This window comes from Nipponia nippon, unplaced genomic scaffold (genome assembly GCF_047370975.1).
Source record: "Nipponia nippon isolate SJK-2023a ecotype South Korea unplaced genomic scaffold, ASM4737097v1 scaffold_6, whole genome shotgun sequence".
NCBI classification, from domain to species: Eukaryota; Metazoa; Chordata; class Aves; order Pelecaniformes; family Threskiornithidae; genus Nipponia; species Nipponia nippon.
The window spans coordinates 56,326,809-56,345,936 of record NW_028262380.1 but is presented as its reverse complement, the minus strand read 5'-3'; the positions used below and the strand labels follow the sequence as shown (position 1 = coordinate 56,345,936).

General features: G+C 44.1%; 1 long non-coding RNA gene across 2 annotated transcripts; it reads right to left on the bottom strand.

The window, feature by feature from the left end:
* Positions 1-266: 266 nt before the first annotated feature.
* LOC148051488 (uncharacterized) lies at positions 267-17,509 on the bottom strand. 2 transcript variants are annotated; one of them, XR_015699504.1, is made up of 3 exons: positions 17,283-17,509; positions 7,698-7,854; positions 267-557 (listed from the first exon to the last, which is right to left on the bottom strand). It is a non-coding gene; the product is annotated as an uncharacterized LOC148051488 (long non-coding RNA). The 2 variants fall into 2 exon arrangements; XR_015699505.1 differs by lacking the exon at positions 267-557 and adding an exon at positions 4,982-5,051.
* Between the last annotated feature and the right edge of the window lie 1,619 nt (positions 17,510-19,128).

Below are 19,128 nucleotides of genomic sequence, written 5' to 3'. Positions count from 1 at the left end.
CTCTAAATTCTAGTGTTGGCATGATGTGAGGTAAATCATTAGCACACATGTTAAATCTGTGTTTTGACACAACTTTTTTTTTTTTATTTATTTACCATGTTATATAGTTCTATGATAGATTTCCACAAAACATAAGATCAAGCTCTTCAAAATTTATAAGTATCACTTCAGCAGTAAGATATTACATATCAGCTCTGTTGTTCTAGTTTGTAAAGTTCATAAATGCAGAAACAGTTTAAAAAAGGAGAGTTTGTCTTATTAATTTTTATGACAGCACCACTCCATTCCTTGCATTCAGTGGTGCTACAGAGAGGTGGCTGCTAGATTGAGTGTGAAGGTGATGATAAAATTATGATTTCCAGAATATCTCTAACATCTTCTATTATGCCACTAGCTGCCTTACAATATTGTGTAGGAGTATCTATTAGCTTTATAGATCACAAAAAAATAATAAAGGTGGTCCTTAATCCAGCAATCTTTCAGACTATGTAAGGATGTCCTTGTCAGATCATTGGTGCCAACACAGGAATCTCGATGGCCCCAGGTTTGAGAGCTATCTGTAAAAAAAGCACAGGCAGGCAGGCAGACAAAAAGGTAGGCACCCTCCTATGCCAATCCAGGTGTAGAGACAAAAATTGGAAGGGTCAAAACTTCTGGGAAAACACTTTGCTAACAGCATTTGTGTGACAACAGAGGGGTTGCTTCCCCAGTAACAGGGCTGCAGCAAGTTCACAAGCTGAGCTGCCAAGATCCGGCTATCCTGAGAGAGGGGAAGGCAACAGCAGTACTTGAAGCGAGCTGTCCTGGCAGGAACCTGGGCCAGTTTCTGCCTCTGCAGGCTACGAGTTGTTTGGCTCAGTGACACACTGCCACTGTGCTTGTGCGGCTTCAGGTTTTCCTGCGATATCAATGGCAGTCAGTGTGGTGCAAAAGCCATGTGGGTTCAGTTACCGGTTTCCCTTACCTTGCCAAGCATAAGGGCACATTAAATAGCAATGAAGGGGTGGGGCATAAATCCTAGGAAGGTTAAAGTGCCTTTTAGTCATTAGGCTTTAGACATTTAGACTTTAGAAAAGTGAGTTTTGGGAAAATTTCTCTTCAGTCACTCATGCCAAGTTAGGTGCAGTACTTTACCCTTTGATGTAGGGTCTCACAAGAAATTAAGAGTTACAGCAGCTGCTGAGATCCCTGGTAAGACACATGGCAAGCAGCGTTGAGTGTCTGGTGACTGTCTTCTGATGAAGTTAAGGAAATATTAATACTTGTCCAGTGCTGACCCTTCCTACAAGGAAGCGACAGATTTTGCCCTTCCTTTGCCTCAAAAGCCATCCCCAGTGAGCATATTCCCTGGGAAATTGCTGCAAATTTTTGCTCAAATACAGACTGCTCATCACTTCTGTTTCAATGCTTTATCTCTGGGTTGGACTAGATAAGTAATTTTACATCAGAAAAGATCTGCAGGAAAAGCAGAGAGTGGAAGGAAAATACTACTTAGCCCTCCTAAGAAGGAATCCAAGTACATACAGTACAACGGAGAATTATTATTTTGTAGATCAGTCTGCTTGAGGAGCAACTGGAGAGATCATTAAAATCACCTCTGTATTTCTTTGATCACTGGTCTTATTTGCATTTGAAAAGAGCAAGTTTGACAGTTTATTGCAATTCTCTACTCTTAACTTGTAGCTGCTGCCTGTTATCACATTGCCTCCTTCCTGACCTTCCCCAAAACCGCAAACTCCTCCTTTTGAACAATTAAAATTACCTTGCAAAGGTGAAGCACATTTATAATTCAGGATTGCTTAAGAGCAAGCTGGCATGAGATGGCTCAGTAAAAAGACACCTCAGTATCAGGCCTTTGTTGTACCTCATACTCTATTTCAGTGTTCTCCTCGGTCGAGCTGACCAACACTAAACAGTTCAAAGCGAGATCGTGGTGTTCACTTTGATATTTCGTGTGCAAGTTCCCCTCTCCATGTATTGGGTTTGCATGGCAAGGTTTTGATAGCAGGGGGGCTGGGCTACAGGGGTGGCTTCTGTGAGAAACCGCTGGAAGCTTCCCCTGTGTCTGACAGAGCCAATGCCAGCCGGCTCCAAGATGGACCCGTCGCTGGGCAAGGCCAAGCCCATCAGCAACGGTGGTAGACGCCTCTGGGATAACATATTTAAGAAGGGGAAAAAAACTGCACAATACTAGTAGCGGTCAGAAGAAAGGAGCGAGAATGTGAGAGAGGAATAACCCTGCAGACACCAAAGTCAGCGAGGAAGAAGGGGGAGGAGGTGCCTCTGCACTGGAGCAGAGATTCCCCTGCAGCCCCTGGTGAAGACCATGGCGAGGCAGGCTGTCCCCCTGCAGCCCATGGAGGTCCACGGTGGAGCAGAGATCCACCTGCAGCCCGTGGAGGATGCCAGGCTGGAGCCAGTGGATGCCCAAAGGAGGCTGTGACCCCATGGGAAGCCCATGCTGGGGCAGGCTCCTGGCAGGACCTGTGGGCCCATGGAGAGAGCAGCCCACACTGGAGCAGGGGAAGAGTGTGAGGAGTCCTCCGCCTGAGGAGGAAGGAGCAACAGAGACAACACGTGATGAACTGACCGCAAGCCCCATTTCCCATCCCCCTGCGCTGCTGCGGGGAGGAGGTAGAGAAAAATTGGGAGTAAAGTTAAGCCCGGAAAGAAGGGAGGGGTGGTGGGAAGGTGTTTTAAGATTTAGTTTTTATTTCTCATTACCCTACTCTGATTTGATTGGCAATAAATTAAACTTATTTCCCAAAGTTGAGTCTGTTTTGCCCATGACTGTAATTGGTGAGTGATCTCTCCCTGTCCTTATCTCAATCCACGAGCCTTTCATTACATTTTCTTTTCCCTGTCCAGCTGAAGAGAGGAGTGATAGCGGCTTTGGTGGGCACCTGGCGTCCAGCCAGGGTCAACCCACCACACTCCCATACACTAAAATTTCTTTTTAGGGCAGTAAGCAAGAGTTTAAATTGATCTGCTCACACTTGTACATCTCTGGGCCTCCTGTTCTATTATTTTAAAAAAAAAAAAAAAATCCAAACAACTTGGTACTCTGCCTGCAAGTTCAAACAATTCTTGCATTCATTCCACTGAATGTCATCAACAGCTGGGGCGGGGGGGGGCAGCTTGTCGACAACATTATGTTTCCTTTTCATTCCCCTGATTTCTCCTCTAGTGTCTTAATGAAGCGATGACTGTTGCGCACACTGTGAAAGAGGTCTTGGCAGAGAAAGGTGACAGAAGGAAGATGCTCACCTGGAGCTTTATGGCTGCTGTGGTCCTCTCAGTCTCTCTGCCTCAGGATGCAAAAATCCCTAGTAAAGGAGGGGGCTAAGAGGGCTGACCTAGGCTAGAGAGGAGGGCTGAAAGCCACTGGCTCTGCTGTTAGCTACTCAGATAAGGAGACAATTTGATGGGACCAAAGAGAGCAGTAGTTTTAGCCCTAGAATGCCAGTTCCACCATCATCAATGCTTGAAGAAGGTGGTGACTTGTGTGGAGCACGAATGGGAAAGGAAGGAGTTTTGAATTATGAGTTAAACTGGGACCTGGAACAGCCAGATTTGAAAAATCTGGGAGCTGCTACCAACCTGCTCCTTTTCCAAAACCAGGCAGAACCTGGCTCTGCTTGTAGAGGCTGAGAAGGCTGCACCTTCAGCCCGCCTGCCACAGGAGCAGCTGACGTGCCCTGCTTGTTTTCTTTCCTTACTACTGACACCCTGATTCCTGCCCACCTCACCCCGAGGTACATGGGGTGCCCTAGGAGCACTGTGACATCTAGCTCCAGAAAAACCCAGGCTCTGCTCTAAGGCACCTGAACTGCAGACAGCAAGATCCACTGGGCTGTAATAACTGCTAAGCTTTATCTCCCAAAAGTGTTTAATCTGATGAATTGCTCCAAGTTTCTGCAGTGAGTAGCAAGGAATGGGAGTGACAGCATTAGGGAGGACTTTCATATCAATACTAGAGAGAGCACTTACTGCCCTTAATAGCAATTTTTTTAAAAAGGCACCTTTTTCAGACCATGGCTTTATTAATCAGATAATACATTGTCAGATATATCAGAGTGCTCAGAGAGGCATGGGTGTTGCATGAAAGAAAGGTTCATTTCCAGTAGCTTTCCTAGTTACAAGAGCAGCTGAATCATTTATCTTATTACATATAATTACCTTGGTTTTTTAGTGCTGCCATAGGCAGGAGGGGGAATAAAAAGTTGTAGCCAGCTGGTTAAGTTTAAATCCAAGTAAAATGGTGGATTTAAAATTTATGTACACTGTGTAGCCCAATTCTTTTAGTAATAAAATTTAATATTTTCTTCAAATCTGCTATTCAATGCCCTTAACATTCAGCACTGTATTTCTTTGGGAGTTCCTGGCAGTTTGGCTTGACATTTAGAAGAACCTCAGTAGTAAACTATCTCTTGTTGCTAATTTCTAAGTGGCTGTTTACATCAAGCTGTCAGTGCCCTTCTGAAGGATGAAATCCTTCCCCAGGGGAGCCTGTGGAGCAGCTCGTGGTAATTCTGCAAAGCATTGAGGTGCCCAGCTCAAGTTCTCCAATCCGACTAGTGTTATCCTCCACAGTAGTATTTTAAAGGCATGTAGACACACAGATATTTCAGTCTACTTCATAGCAGCATCTTAAGACGTGAAACACATTTTACTAGACGGATGTGAACAGTGAAGTGCCAGAAGGTTGAGAGACTTGCCCAAGGTCAGAGGCCAACTTGGGCACGTGAGCACAAGCCTGCCAGAGTCAATCTTCTGTAGGCTCTAACCGCTCACACAAGTTAATCCCCAGCAAAGCTTTATTCACAGTTAGAGGAGTGCTTCCCAAGGTAGCACTATTCACATATACGAGGCCTCCCCAGCACTTAGACCAGAGCAGGAATGCTGGTGGCAGAATAGATATTAAGCTATTTGGGTCCAGGCCTGCCAGATGCTAAGCTGCAATTACCCCCAGCAGCGTAAGCAAAGCCTTGCTTCTTGCTTGAGGCCTTGGCAGCTATGCAATCCCACCATCAGCAGCAGCATGGCAAAACCTGCAGAGGAAAGGAGCAGCCCTCCTAGCGCCAGCCTGGCTGAGAAGATGGATGCCCCTGTCCCCTGTGCCTGGGGAAGCTGCTCTGCAGCAGTCCCTGGCCAGCAGCATGCAGAGCTCCCTGGGCCACTGCAAGGGACCCCTCTTCAGCGAAAATCCCTGGCAAGCCCAGAAGGTGTTTCCTCTCCACCTCATGGAATGGACCATAATAAATTCCCACCCAGAAGACAAGTTCTTTTTCCCAAGTGCCTCATTCCTAGCAAGCAACAGCACAACAGCAGACAGAGGCCATTAGAGACCTATTATATTTAACTGCTGGGCAATCAGTGATTGCGCACAGGAAATAAACTCTAATACCAAAAAAGTTCCTACTAACAGCTGTTGGAAGGAAATGTCACCATTGTGCTGTCTAGACATTGCCAGTCTGCCCTAAATCAGATTGCAAACGCAGGTCGGCACTATGAAGTCTTATCAAAGTGGCTAAAAAGGTGGCTTGCCGTTAAAGGGGCTTCAGCAACAGGCAGTCTCCCATTGCTCTCAGCACAGCAGTACTTGAGTTGCACATTGTTTGAGGATTGCCACCAGAAAGGCAGTTTGAAAAACTCAAGAGCAGAACAGGAGCTCCACAGCTTTAGTGGCAGACTTCTTACTCTGGCCTTGTCAAGGGCACACAGAAGATAAACCAAAAGTCTGAAGGCTTGCCTCGTTCTAGCCCTTGTGAAACAAGAACCTCCTCTGCAAGGGATCTGCAGCTGCGAGGGGTCCTTGCAGGAGGGAACTACTGCTGTCACCACACCTCCAAGCAGGTTTCCAGCCTTCTTCCCCGTTGGCCCCAAAGCCTACCGAAGCACACTCTGTACAAAGGAAAGGACAGCCCTGGCAGGGGCACTGCTGAGGATGGGCAAGATCCATTAAGGTTTTTCCATGCCCAGTTACTGCAGGAGTGATCCTGGCTCCCAGCTCCCCATCCTCAAATCTTACAAAGGGTATTCGAAAGAGGCAAGGTGGCACTAGGACAACATGAGTGAGAACAGCTGCTGTAACAAGCATTGATAAAGACAGCTGTCTAAAAGTTTTCCTGAGCTGATGACGGTGCAGACAACCCCCTTTCTGTGCTGCTGTGCCACCAGCGGAGCCGCCAGCAGAAGCAATGCCGGCAGTGGTTCCCCAGGGGCTGCGAGCAAAGCACAGTGCAGCATGTGGACAGCTGCTGCAATGCTGGCGCCATGCTGCATGGCTCATCAGCAGCCCGTGGCTGGTGAGACCAGCCATCTGCACACAGCGAGGCAGCGACTAGAAATTTGTAATAGCTACCTGTGGGGAGGGGCATTCCTCCAGGGAATTTGTCTTGTAGTCTGCTTCACAAGACTTGCCTGCAGTACCCAGCAAACATATTAATTCCCCACAGCTGTCTGAAATCTTTTAATAGGTACTGGAATTTGCCAAGTCTTTGCTTATTACAGGATCAGCAATAGCAGCTGCTCCCCTTCCCAAACTGAAGCATAAAGATGCTGAGCAGTAGCTGATGCTCAGAAAGTACACCTACAAGTCAGCCCGGAGCCACACAGAGCCCTTTCACAGGGTTTGGAGGTTCAACAGGAGGCACAGACCCACTTGCTACTTAATTCATTTTTCAACTACCATAACTATGAAAAACTGCACCTCAGTACAGGCCAAAAGTCATATTGGATTGTTTCTGTGCACAGTATTTTTTATAAAATACAGCACTTGAGTACCGTCCTTCTGTGCTCAGTGGACTACATAAACACAGACGAGAAGAAGCCAAAGGAGAACAGTGGTAGCTGCCAGAGGAGCTGCTAACTCCAGCACAGCTTGGAGCCGTGGCTGTGGAAGTGCACTTGCATGTAAGCAAGATATGACTTTACAAATTACTAAATGAACAGTGTTTCTGTAAGGTACTGCTGTTCTTTCCTCTCACTTTCAGTTTATGTGCCTTACTGCCCTGTAATGCCACTCCTGAACAGATGGATCAATAAATGAAATTCTACAGTATTTTGACTCTGCTCCAGTCAGCAACTGGCAGCATCCTCTTATTCCCCACATGGGAATTAGTCTGCAAAATTTACCTGTGCATACATTATTCATACTGAGGTGAATCATTGTTTAACATTTTAAAGAAAAGCTATACAAGAACGAAAGAAAAAATAGAGCAGGCTGTATGATGTACGTCAATGGTTTACAAATTCCCTCCCACAATCACTTAACTGTTTTGCAACAGGTCTCAAACAACAGGATTGCACTGAAAAGCCAGGTAGACCCTCCACTCAGGAAGCAGCTGAGGAGAGGGTTGTTTATCCACTCCTCACCCTCCCTCTCTAATACCTGAACCACCAACCTCAACTGAGCCAAACAAAGGGTGCAGTTTCCCAATTCCTCCTTTCACACATAGCACAACATTGTTTCCTTGCATCCCTGCATGCCACAAACTGTGGTAGAGCAGACAGTAGCTCCATCACTGTGTTTTTACCACTTGGCACAGAGTGTATTCATGGCACGACTCATCTTCAGCAGAGGAGGCTGAAAAGTGATTAAAAGCTATGCTCTGCCTCTGCTAGTGGTAGACAGGGTATTGCAGATACCGTGATAAACCAGCAGACTAAAATATAAAATAAACCAGTATACTCACAGAAGTGAAGAGCAGCCTGAAGGGAAGAGACTGAAGTACCTCAGCAGGCTGAAGGAGAACATCCCACACAAGTGAGTCCACACCTCCAAGACATTGTGCAGTACTAGCAACCTCCTCCGCTTGGGAGACTTCAATATTCAGCATCTTTTCACTACACCTGTATGGAGAGAAAAAACACTGTCAAGCTCGAAACTCTTCAAACCCTTTACGTTGCTAGACACGCTCTTAAAGGTAGGAGAAGGGAAACAAGGGGAACAAGTTCTTTCCCACCGGATGTGCACAGGCTATGCACTGTGACATCGGTAAGCAATTTGTTTATGTATTACATGCTGAGCATCTTTACTACAGAGCAAGTTCTCTGTCCCAGAGAAGTGGTTGCCATTTGCATCATAAAGTATGAGATTTGGAGGACAAAAGCACTCTCGGTGAGGCCTTGCCTTTGCTATGGTGAGTCCTGAAAAGGGAGAAGGAAGCAAGTCCCTGAACAACCACAACTATGTTCTGGGTGTTTGCTGAACAGTACCCAAGCTACTGTTCTCTGCGGGGGAATAATTCCCCTGGTTAAGTAATAGTCGTCTGTTTGCTGCTGCTTACATAAGCCCCCAAGTTGCTTCCTTTCCAACATAGAAGATACTTCCTGTTCCAGCCTGTGTCAAAACGAGCATGAGGAGCAGCTGTGTGCAGCTCTTCCTAATATCCCAGAAACGCTTGCTTTTCTTTTAAAACTCCAGGCAGAGCCTCTGCAGCCTCATACACTTTGCTAGCAAATGTGCAGCTCAGCGTGGCTCAGGAAGGCTATGCTGACAGCGCTGGAGTACGCACTGGGGCAGGCTGGGTCCCTCTAGAGCAGGCTGGTCTCATCCACTCCCCATTACACTTTGCCCAAGTCATGAGCAAACATCACGCAATGACCCCGAAACATAAATACTATTTTACAGTGTGTTCCCACACACACAGAGACACACCTGAAGCAGCATGTCATACCCACCGGAGCTGTATTTCATAACCTGAGGCTGTGTTTCATAACCTGTGTGGCATGTTCTGGGACAGGGCTTAAGGTCACATGGGTTAATTTAGGGTACAAAGGCTACTGAAAGGATGCTGGAAGGCTGTATAGGGGGAAGGAAGGCTGAACTGTTGTAGTCTTGTCTGTAGCGTCTAGAGAGCTACCCTGGAATACGCACTCTAGAGATGCAGTGAAGCTGCCTTTAATTTGGAGGTTTCCTCCAAGAGAAAGATCAGAACTGCAAAACCAGACACTGACTGAAGTTGCCCAAGGGGGCAGGATCTGGGAGCCAACCAAGAAGTAAAGGTACGTGATACCGCAGGCATGACCGAAGCTGCCTTTCAAGCACAGAAGGTGGGCGCACTCTCAGGTCCCCTGGTCTGGCCACTTGCCTCTCTCAGCCTGTGTGCTGGGGCAGATGTGTGTATACTCTCCCCACACCCTTCCTACAAGCCTTGGCACCTGCGGGAAACAAGTTCATGGGCATAGGTTGGGAAGGAGTCATCCTGCCACAGTCAGCCATAGGGTAATGCTACGCGGGCACCTACCTTGAAGCCAAATACAGGCTAAAGGATCAGTGAAGCGAAGCAGCCCGATATCTGCTTGGGTTATAGTCTCAATAGCAAAGCAATTCACTGTACCTCTCTAGGCCACAGTTTTCTGTCCTGGCTATGTTTACAGTAAAAGTTCATATTAAGATATTATTTAACTTTCCTCTTTTCCTTGGCAGCCACCACAGCCACTCCTGAGGGCAGCCAGTTGTCTTTGCCCACTTCCCAAATTATGCTATACTGCAGTTAAATATTATTATTGTGATTTGAAAGGAAATGTTTCTATTCTTTCCTAACCTTTAGTCTAATTCTCCATCTTCTTTCCAGGAAGATGAAAAGACAGAATCAGAAGTAATGCACTTCTTAAGGAAGAAAATCTGTCGAGATTTCCTAATACCCTGCCCTCAACCCTTTTGATGGGATGAATAGAAAAAACAATGCTGCAGTGACAGTGGTGCATCTCTATCAATGTAAGCAGAGGAAAAAGAGGCACAACGGAGTTCAATCAGCCACTACAGCCACCTCCCAAAATCTCCAGACATGTTAAACCTGCGTTGAAATATACCTCTGGCTGAATGAAAGCCAAGATCAGCCTCTAGCCTCCTTCCCATGTAGGCGCTGTGTGCTCCTTCCCAGAAGCCAAAGGGCCCATCTTAGAAAGAACCTGACTTTTTTCCATTCCTTTCTCTCCAAGCTCCTTTTCATATGTTATATGAATATTATAAAGAAAAGGATAGCACTTCCAATATCAGTGATCTTTAGTCTAAGCCAAGAACCTACTCACAGACTTCTCATACCTGGTCTCATACTGCTATGTACGAGAACTGCAGGTGAATGAAATCACAGCGTATGACACTTCATATTAACAAATCTAATGCAATTTCTAGTGTGCAGTTATATAGTCCTTCCCATTCAACCAGCCCAGTCTTAGCACTGTTTCAGTTTTCCTTCTATTATTTAAATAAATGAAACCTCTAAATTGCATTGGGTCACGTTTTTTAAAACCACAAAACAACTCAAAATAGGCTGTATTCAAACTTAACTAACAAGAGTTGTTTTGGCAGCCTGAAGTTTAACTGCAACAACAATACATGAAAGATTGTTCCTCCCAGCTAAAACTTCTACAGTACCTATGGAAAGCCATCAGCTTCTGCAGTAGCATTTTCAGAAGACTGAAGTCCACAACTTCATCAGAAATGGAACATCACCAAATAATGAAAGTCACCATAATCAACTCTACTGGACTATTGTTTATTTATTGTGAACGAGCTACACACAACACACAATAAGCTATTTTTCTATGCTATAGATACATATGATTTCAGCCTATAAGTTGAAGTTCTAGTATTAGCGTGGACTCCCATTTTCTACCTGTATGGAATCTGCCGTTAACAATTACAGTTATTTAGTCTCTTGGCACATCAATATTACTTCTTCCTGAGTAGCCGTGAGGATTGCTGACACAGGCCAAAAACATTATTACATTTGCTTGACAAGAGACATTTTAATGACAGCTGAAGCTCGAAGATATTCTAACTCAACAACAACTTCTCTATGAAAGTGCCACCCACAGCAATGACTAAAGCCTGTTGAACACAGAGGTTTTGGCAAACCGGGACTGGGGGGGAAGATACCAAGGATCACTGTGCTTTTTTACAACTCAGAGAGGGGAAGGAAGAAGTTTCTTTTACAGGAATAAATAGGATTGCAAGAGGACTTTACAGGCCATGGCAATGAAAATGGTTTCCTTCCCATCCTCATCAAGTCACCTGAACATTTGGCTTCTTTCTGCAATAAATGCTTCTACTGTCACTGGAATATTGCTGTTCTGAGAAGTCAGCTTCATGCACAGGTATGCCAGAATGGCTGATTATAGTTATTTGTGAGAGACATAGTTGGTAATTGCTTGAAAAGAAAGCATTATAATTTTTTTTTTTTTTCTATTTATGAAAAGCAGTTCATTGGAACAGTTCAAGAACCTTTCAGATGTTTTTTTTATATTCTTCTGGTGAGGAAATTAGTTAATTTCCTGCAACAACATTTTAATAAGCAGAAATGCAGTCAAGTGTCAGAGTGAGTAGCAAACTGCGCTCTCTCTAAAGACATATGCTGGCATCTAAAACTATTTGTAAATATCTTGAAAACAGAGCTACTATTTTCTTTTTGCTATTTGATTGCTTTTACTATTTGATTCCCAGGTTGAGTGAGGAAGTTTAAGCCTTTACTAATAAATTATGAAAAAAAGTGTTTCATCCTGTTTGATTAAATAAAATTCACTAATCCTGATGCTGCCTGGTTATTTTTGAATAACCAGTCATATGTAATCATGATTAAAGACTATCACAACTCATAGACCAGTGGGGTTGGTTAAGGTCAAGGATCAGTAGCATTTCCTAGCTTCTGAGAATTTGATTTTGTACACTTAGTCATCCTTTATTCTGGGGCATTTTTAATGTATATACGCACACACAGAGACATATCGGTATTCCCTCACAGCTTCCTAGTAGTTTAGCTATATGAAAACCAACAAGAAACCTCTTAAAAAGCCAGAGTCAGCAGTTAGTTAAACGATAGTGTCTCCCTCCTTTTCTGAGTGTCTTGTTCCTTCCTCCATGCTCCCACATGCTCTTTCCTTATATCCATGGTTCTTTTCTGTTCACATTTTTATCCTCCTCTTCTTCCCTCTTCCTCTCTAATAAAGGATTCTCATTTCTCCTCCAATATATCCTCTTGCCCTTTCCTCATTCAGTCTATATTTCACACCCCTTTTCCTAAACCTGCAGACTTCATCACCTTTTCAACAGGCCCTGGCACACAGGTTTAAGCAAGAATTTAAGATTGTTCAAAACATGGTTTCTAGTTTTGACTGCATGGTATCATTTGGCATCAGACTGTATTGTGGGCCCGTTATTTGCACAGTGAACTCTATCAGTTCAGACGTCATGTAGATCTGTGGCATACATTGCTAAGGTCACCTGTACAGCCATGACATTGGTGATATCAAGTTATTAGGAATGAGATATTTACACAAACAGATTCCTAATAAAGAAAAGAAAAAATGTAAGTGTTTCTACAGTAAGATATGATTATAACTGATGTGAGTCAAATACCCATTAATTAGTGCTTAATCTCTGGGTAGGCTGCACAATGAAGGACAAGTTACTTCTTTTCTAGCTATATCTCCTCCTGAAGTGACTGCAAGGTCCTCTACAAGGATCATTTCAGCAAAACTGGGAATTACACTTGAACATGAAGACTGAAAAGCAGCAAAATTTCATTGTTCACATACACAGATTGTTAAATTGGCCACGTAATTTTGAAATATTTCTCCTCCATATTATTCATTAAGTTAATGTCAAAGGAACTGGGCTGTGTGAGAGATGACTACACAGTGGATGATACAATGTATGACATTCATTACAATAATGACACTCTTTACAATAATTTTGAAATATTTCTCCTCCATTTTATTCATTAAGTTAATGCCAAAGGAACTGGGCTGTGTAAGAGATGACTACAGAGTGGATGATACAGACACTCATTACAATAATGACAGGTTGAAACAGCAGTAGAGAAAGAAATACATGGCATCTTGACACAGTTTAGCCATATAGTCATTACTTACACTAGAAGAAAATGACAAGCAATGATGATTACAAAAGTAGTTAGAAATTGCCATTATGCCATTTGAAAATAAAAATGAAAACTAAGAAAAAAAAAACTCGCCACTTCCAAAAGCCAGCCCATTATAAGATTCAAAGAGAGTTTGTGAAATAGAGAGACAATTTCAGGCATGCATTTAGTAAAGTCATGAATCTTTTGACACACACGTTTGAGCCCAGAATTTAAAAGTAGTTATAAAACAAAACAACTAAGGGGCGAGGGGGGGGGGGGGGGGGGGGGGGAGGAGGAAGCCAGTTGCAGAAGAACAACTTGCCTTGGTTTGCTTGTTTTTCCACTAGTGACAGACAGATTAAGAATAAAGTTGGGGAACTAAGCAAGTATTCTCACTGAGGAAAGCTGTTTCTGTCAATAAATGGTGCATTTTTATTTATTTATTTTTAAAAGGGTTGCTCTAGTGTCTTGATATTCATAGCTGCATTTTCACTGGATCCTCCCTGTATAAAAAGACATCTGAGCATAGTCCAGGGAGCTAAGATCTGATCAATAATCTCAGTTCTATGCTGATTTCCTCTGCAGGAAGACATCCCTTCTGCACTGATTTTTCTCATCCACAAAAGCAGAGACAATAACATCAGTGCGTTAGTATGTGAAGCTTATTCCAGTGATTCTTTAATTAGTGTTTGTGAAGTGCTCCAAAGACAAGCTCTCAGAGGGAGAACCATTATCAGCAGCAGCAGCTTTCATTTGACATGCTTATTTAGCACACAAGAAATTACAAAACAGCACTGTTGCATTTGACCCCAAAGGCAGGGCTGAGAGTGGATGCTCCCCAGCCTATCTTTCTCTCAGTATAATTAATTGCCACCTGGTCTGATCTCAATCAAGAGCCAGCAGCGAGCTACGTGCACTAATCCCAGTTAATATAATCATACCTGTATGATTAAAAAGTTAAAACAGGTGCAAAGAAAACCAAGATTTAACTTGTAGAGAGACTTTATTCTGCATTTTAGGTATTGGGCAGCCTGATCAGAAACAATCTAATGTCCACAGTGAGTCAATAACGTGCATATCAGCCAAGCACAGGACTTGCCAGTGTTCATTTATAGTGCAGATAGCTCCAGAGAGGCAGGCAGCAGTTAACAGTTCGGCAGGAGTACAGTTTCACACCCCTCTCATTTACATTTGTGGCCTAGTCTGTTGAGGATGCACTAAGAGCTAAACACCACAAGGAACTGGAATACCCCAACACCAGGTGTGACGCAGTGAATAAAACCTGAAGACGCAGTGTGCTGTAATAACTGGTATCCTCTGTCAAGAGGCCTAGGAACTTGCTGCTGCTAGAGGTCAGATCATTTGGTACTATTCATAGAATCGTTTAGGTTGGAAAAGACCTTTAAGATCATCAAATCCAACTGTTAACCTAGCACTGCCAAGTCCACCACTAAACCATGTTCCTAAGCACCACATCTACATGTCTTTTAAATACCTCCAGGGATGGGGACTCAACCACTTCCCTGGGCAGCCTGTTCCAGTGCCTGACTACCCTTTCGGTGAAGAAGTTTTTCCTAATATCCAATGTAAACCTCTCCTGGAGCAACTTGAGGCCGTTTCCTCTTGTCCTATCACTTGTTACTTGGGAGAAGAGACCGCTCCCTGTTCGCTACAACCTCCTTTCAGGTAGTTGTAGAGAGCAATTAGGGTCTCTCCTCAGCCTCCTTCTCTCCAGACTAAATAACCCCAGTTCCCTCAGCCGCTCCTCATAAGAATTGTTCTCTAGACCCTTTACCAGCTTCATTGCCCTTCTTTGGATACGCTCCCTCCAGTGCCTCAATGTCTGTCTTGTAGTGAGGGGCCCAAAACTGAACACGTAGTCGCGGTGCAGCCTCACCAGTGTCGAATACAGGGGGACGATAGCTTCCCTAGTCCTGCTGGTCACACTATTTCTGATACAAGCCAGGATGCCATTGGCACTATTGGCCACCTGGGCACACTACTGGCTCATATTCAGCCGGCTGTCGACCAGCACCCCCAGGTCCTTTCCTGCCAGACAGCTCTCCAGCCACTCTTCCCCAAGCCTGTAGCGTTGCATGGGGTTGTTGTGACCCGAGTGCAGGACCCGACACCGAGCCTTGTTGAACCCTATACAGTTGGCCCTGGCCCAACAATCCAGCCTGTCCAGGCCCCTCTGTAGAGTCTGCCTACCCTCCAGCAGATCGACACTCCTGGCCAACTTGGGGTCATCTGCAAACTTGCTGAGGGTGCACCCAATCCCCTCATCCAGATCATTGATAAAGACATTAAACAGGACTGGCCCCAATACTGAGCCCTGGGGAACACCACTTGTGACCGGTTGCCAACTGGATTTGACTCCATTCACCAGCACTCTTTGGGCCCAGCCATCCAGACAGTTTTTTACCCAGCAAAGTGTACACCCGTCCAAGCCATGAGCAGCCAGTTTCTCCAGGAGAATGCTGTGAGAAACGGCGTCAAAGTCTTTCCTAAAGTCTAGGTAGGCAACATCCACAGCCTTTCCCTCATCCACTAAGCGGGTCACCTTGCCATAGAAGGAGACCAGGTTAGCCAAGCAGGACCTGCCTTTCATAAACCCATGCTGACTGGGCCTGATCCCCTGGTTGTCCTGTACTTGCTGTGTGACAGCACTCAGGATGATCTGCTCCATAACCTTCGCCGGTACCGAGGCCAGACTGACTGGTCTGTAGTTCCCCAGATGCTCTGGGGGACCAAATGAGCCAAATATGCAAGCAACACAAATTTAGGGCGTGCATGGCTCTCCTCCCCCCATCCCTCCTTGCTTCTGTGGCAAAGCAGAGAGACCTTATGCAGGTTGTACCTTCCCAGCTTTTCCTTGGCCCTGCTCAGACAGCAAATACTTCGTTAAAACATTTCCTGAAGTTCATTCTCATTAAGTTACCAGCAGAAACACTGACCAAAATGGAGCACTACAAGTAAACACCTTTAGGAAGACTCCACAGGCTAACAAAGAGGTGAAACGAATTTGTAGCAAAGTTTCAAAACCATTATTTTCCCCCCAATTTGGCAGTAGCCTCATATGGAGAAGTCTACGACACAGCTCCGAGACCTCCCATACATGGTTTCCTGTGACTATAATTTCATCTAGGTATACAAAGGCAACTTAGCATTTACAAGCTACATGTAAGAATTTCTGCTACTTACAATCCTTGGGTAAATAAAAAGAGCAAAAGCAAAAATAAAACAAAAAAAGCTTGTGAACATTATCATCATATAAGCTCACTGTTACAGTAATAATTCATATATAGCAAACTGAATAGTAAACCAACTAATATTTGCTGGCACTACCTTTGAATTTAAAGTTATCCAGAAAAAAGCAAAAAAGTACTAAAACCTGCCATTTTCTAATCATACAAACACTGGTAAAAAGCAACGACTTTTTCTGTTGCCCAGTGAGAAGATAAGACAAGTGGCTACATGGAATTCACAGTAGCGTATGAACCTCTATAGCAACACTAGGAAAACATAAAAGTCTTGACATGTGTAAGACTTGGCATAGTTAGGCACCACACCTTTCTGCAATCAGGATTCCCTAGCTAACATAAAGAGAAATAATTTGTAAGTCAGCAGTCCTCTAGGACACCATCGCAGCACTGGCGTGGTTAAAGGGGGCAGCAGTAGCATAAATCAAGCTGCAACTGTTTAAACTTCTGCATTTCTAGACCTGATGGCAACCCGCATTCTGAGCTACAAAGACCTTTCAGCAAATAACTTTCTTAAAACTATCTAATTACCACTGATAGTTGCTTGGCAACAAATTGAAGTGGTTTAGCCAGAAAAAGTAAACCAGAAGAAGCTTTAGTTGTAGAATGCAATACTGTAACAGTCAACTTTTCTGTGCTTAGACAGCTTTCCCCATTTTTTCTTTCCCTTCGGATTACATTTACATGTAATGTAAATGCAAAAGCCTAGAACAACACTTACTGCAAGTTTTCATTGTTTTTAAAAAAGCTTCTTTCCTCTCCTAATCAAGAATATTTTAAATGCAGTTAGTTATGCAGAAGGTAAAGTTAGTTTTACTTGCACATGGAAAACATCACCAGTATTTCCCAGCAATGTATGTGGCACAACTTAAACAGATATGAATTACACAGGATGTGCAGAGAGTCTATTCCAAGTATCAGAAATGTGCTAGCTTTGAAGAAAAATTCTCTGATCACTCCCTCCTGAAGTTATGCTTTCACTGCTGATTAACATGCATTAACAACCCTATTGTTTTTTTAAACAACTTTAAAAGCTCTTTTTAGCAGAACATCAAGAAAAGCAGGCTACATCAGCTTTAGTTATGTGTACCCTCTAAATACCTGATACGGTAGTAATAGGACCTCATGCTCCTTCAAAGGCCACACTTACCATTAATAGAAAGAAAACTGCTGAAAGCTGCCCTGGTCCTCCACAGTGGTCAGAAGGAACCATGGCAATGAGAAGGTCATCATTGACTCATAACCTTTAACACCACGTAGGAACACAACTCTCTTCTCCATATGCTTCCTGCATAGAGCATTAAAGGCGCTGTCTGTGATAATATTCCTGCTTCTTTTGTAACCTCTTTTCTACCCTGCTGACATCCCAAGGCAGGTTACTTGAACCATACACCCTTCTTAGGAGAAGGAACCTCTGAAGCCCTAAGCAATGCCCAATACAAGAGCCCCGTTCCCCTGCCCAGCCTGGGGCTATCCCAGCAGCAGTCCCTCCAGGTGCACCCAATAACCCCCACCCAGGCAGCCCGGATTGCCATTAACCTTCTCCACCTGCTGCCTTGAATCATCACCAGGCAATTCAGTGTATTATACTGAAACCCACAGTATGCTAAAGATAAAGAGGGAGAGAATGCTCTTTTTTTTTGGTTAAAATAAAGAAGCAGCTTCTCTCTTCACTACTAAGACTTGCTCATATAAAGTACATCAGCTCAGAGCTGGTAGGCTCAGGTCAGGTTCCCTGCTCCTTGCAAACTTCTTGGTACTCTGAATGCTGCTTCATTTCTTGAAGGTTGAACTGAGCAATTACATCTTATTATAAGCACAGCAAAGGGAACTTCAACTGAATTAGTTTCATTTATTAAACTTATTATTAAATTACCAGCAAGTGAACTTGCAGTGTTTCAATTAATGTAGTCTAAAGAATTGCTTCTAGCCCAGCTGAAAAACCTCTGCTTGCTTCCATGCAGGTAGTGTCTGACCCACCAGCAGGAAGGCAACCAAACAGGAGAGGACAACTCTGTCATCTAGGGATCTCATTGCAAGGAAGTGTGAAACTTCCATATAAGAAATAAACCCAGGAGACTTGGTCTGATACTGATGATCTTAAGGGTGTTCTCCTTTGCATGCTGTTTCTCTCTGAGTCTCCTCTCTTCCCCACCACACTCCTACCCACATGGATACCCAAATCCCCAGATTTCCTGTGCTCCTGTATCACTCTTGGTGTAAGAGGACCCTGGTTAAAGAGAAACTTCCAGCAAAACAGGTCCTGCTTTGTACTATGCCTCTCTTCCCTCCTCCACACTACCACTGGATCAAAGCAAGTCTCCTAGTTTTGGGTCACTTTCAGGTGACAGGTCTTTCTGCTGCCTTACTGATATCCCTCTCTGGTAGTGTTTGTTTGTCCCGCAGATTATACTGTCACTTCCATTCTGTCACACCCCCAGAAATTCATTTTTATAGAGGGTCACCATGGAAGCAGCTTGCAGGGAGATCTCTGTGCTCATTATTAAAGTTATTCTGACTTTTATTAATCTCATACAATGACTTCCCACTTCTTCAAAATTTATCTGCAACACGCTATCCTACAGCAAGAACTTCAGTGCTCTGTCCCCGTCCAGTTTGTGCTCCCACAGTTACAACAGCCTCAGGACGTTGAAAGACTAGGGGACACTTCTCCAATTTAGGTTGCTTCTTGGATGTGAACACGCACGCACATATATCCTTGCCTATTCTGGAGCCACCACCAGTGGCAGCAACGCTGAGATAAATGAGCTGAGAGGAGCTCTGTAGGACTGCCCGTCTCTCAGACAGCAAATTAACTCTGGGTTGGGACGGACCAGGTCTTGAAACCAAGAGAGTGGTACTTTCTGTTTGAGCTAGTTCTTCAGTAGAGGAGTCTAACCACTTTGGCATAGCAGAATAGTTGCTTTAAGGCTTCAGTGAATCTTTCATAGTTAAGTTTTTACTTATAAAACAACAAACAAATAATGCATCTCCAT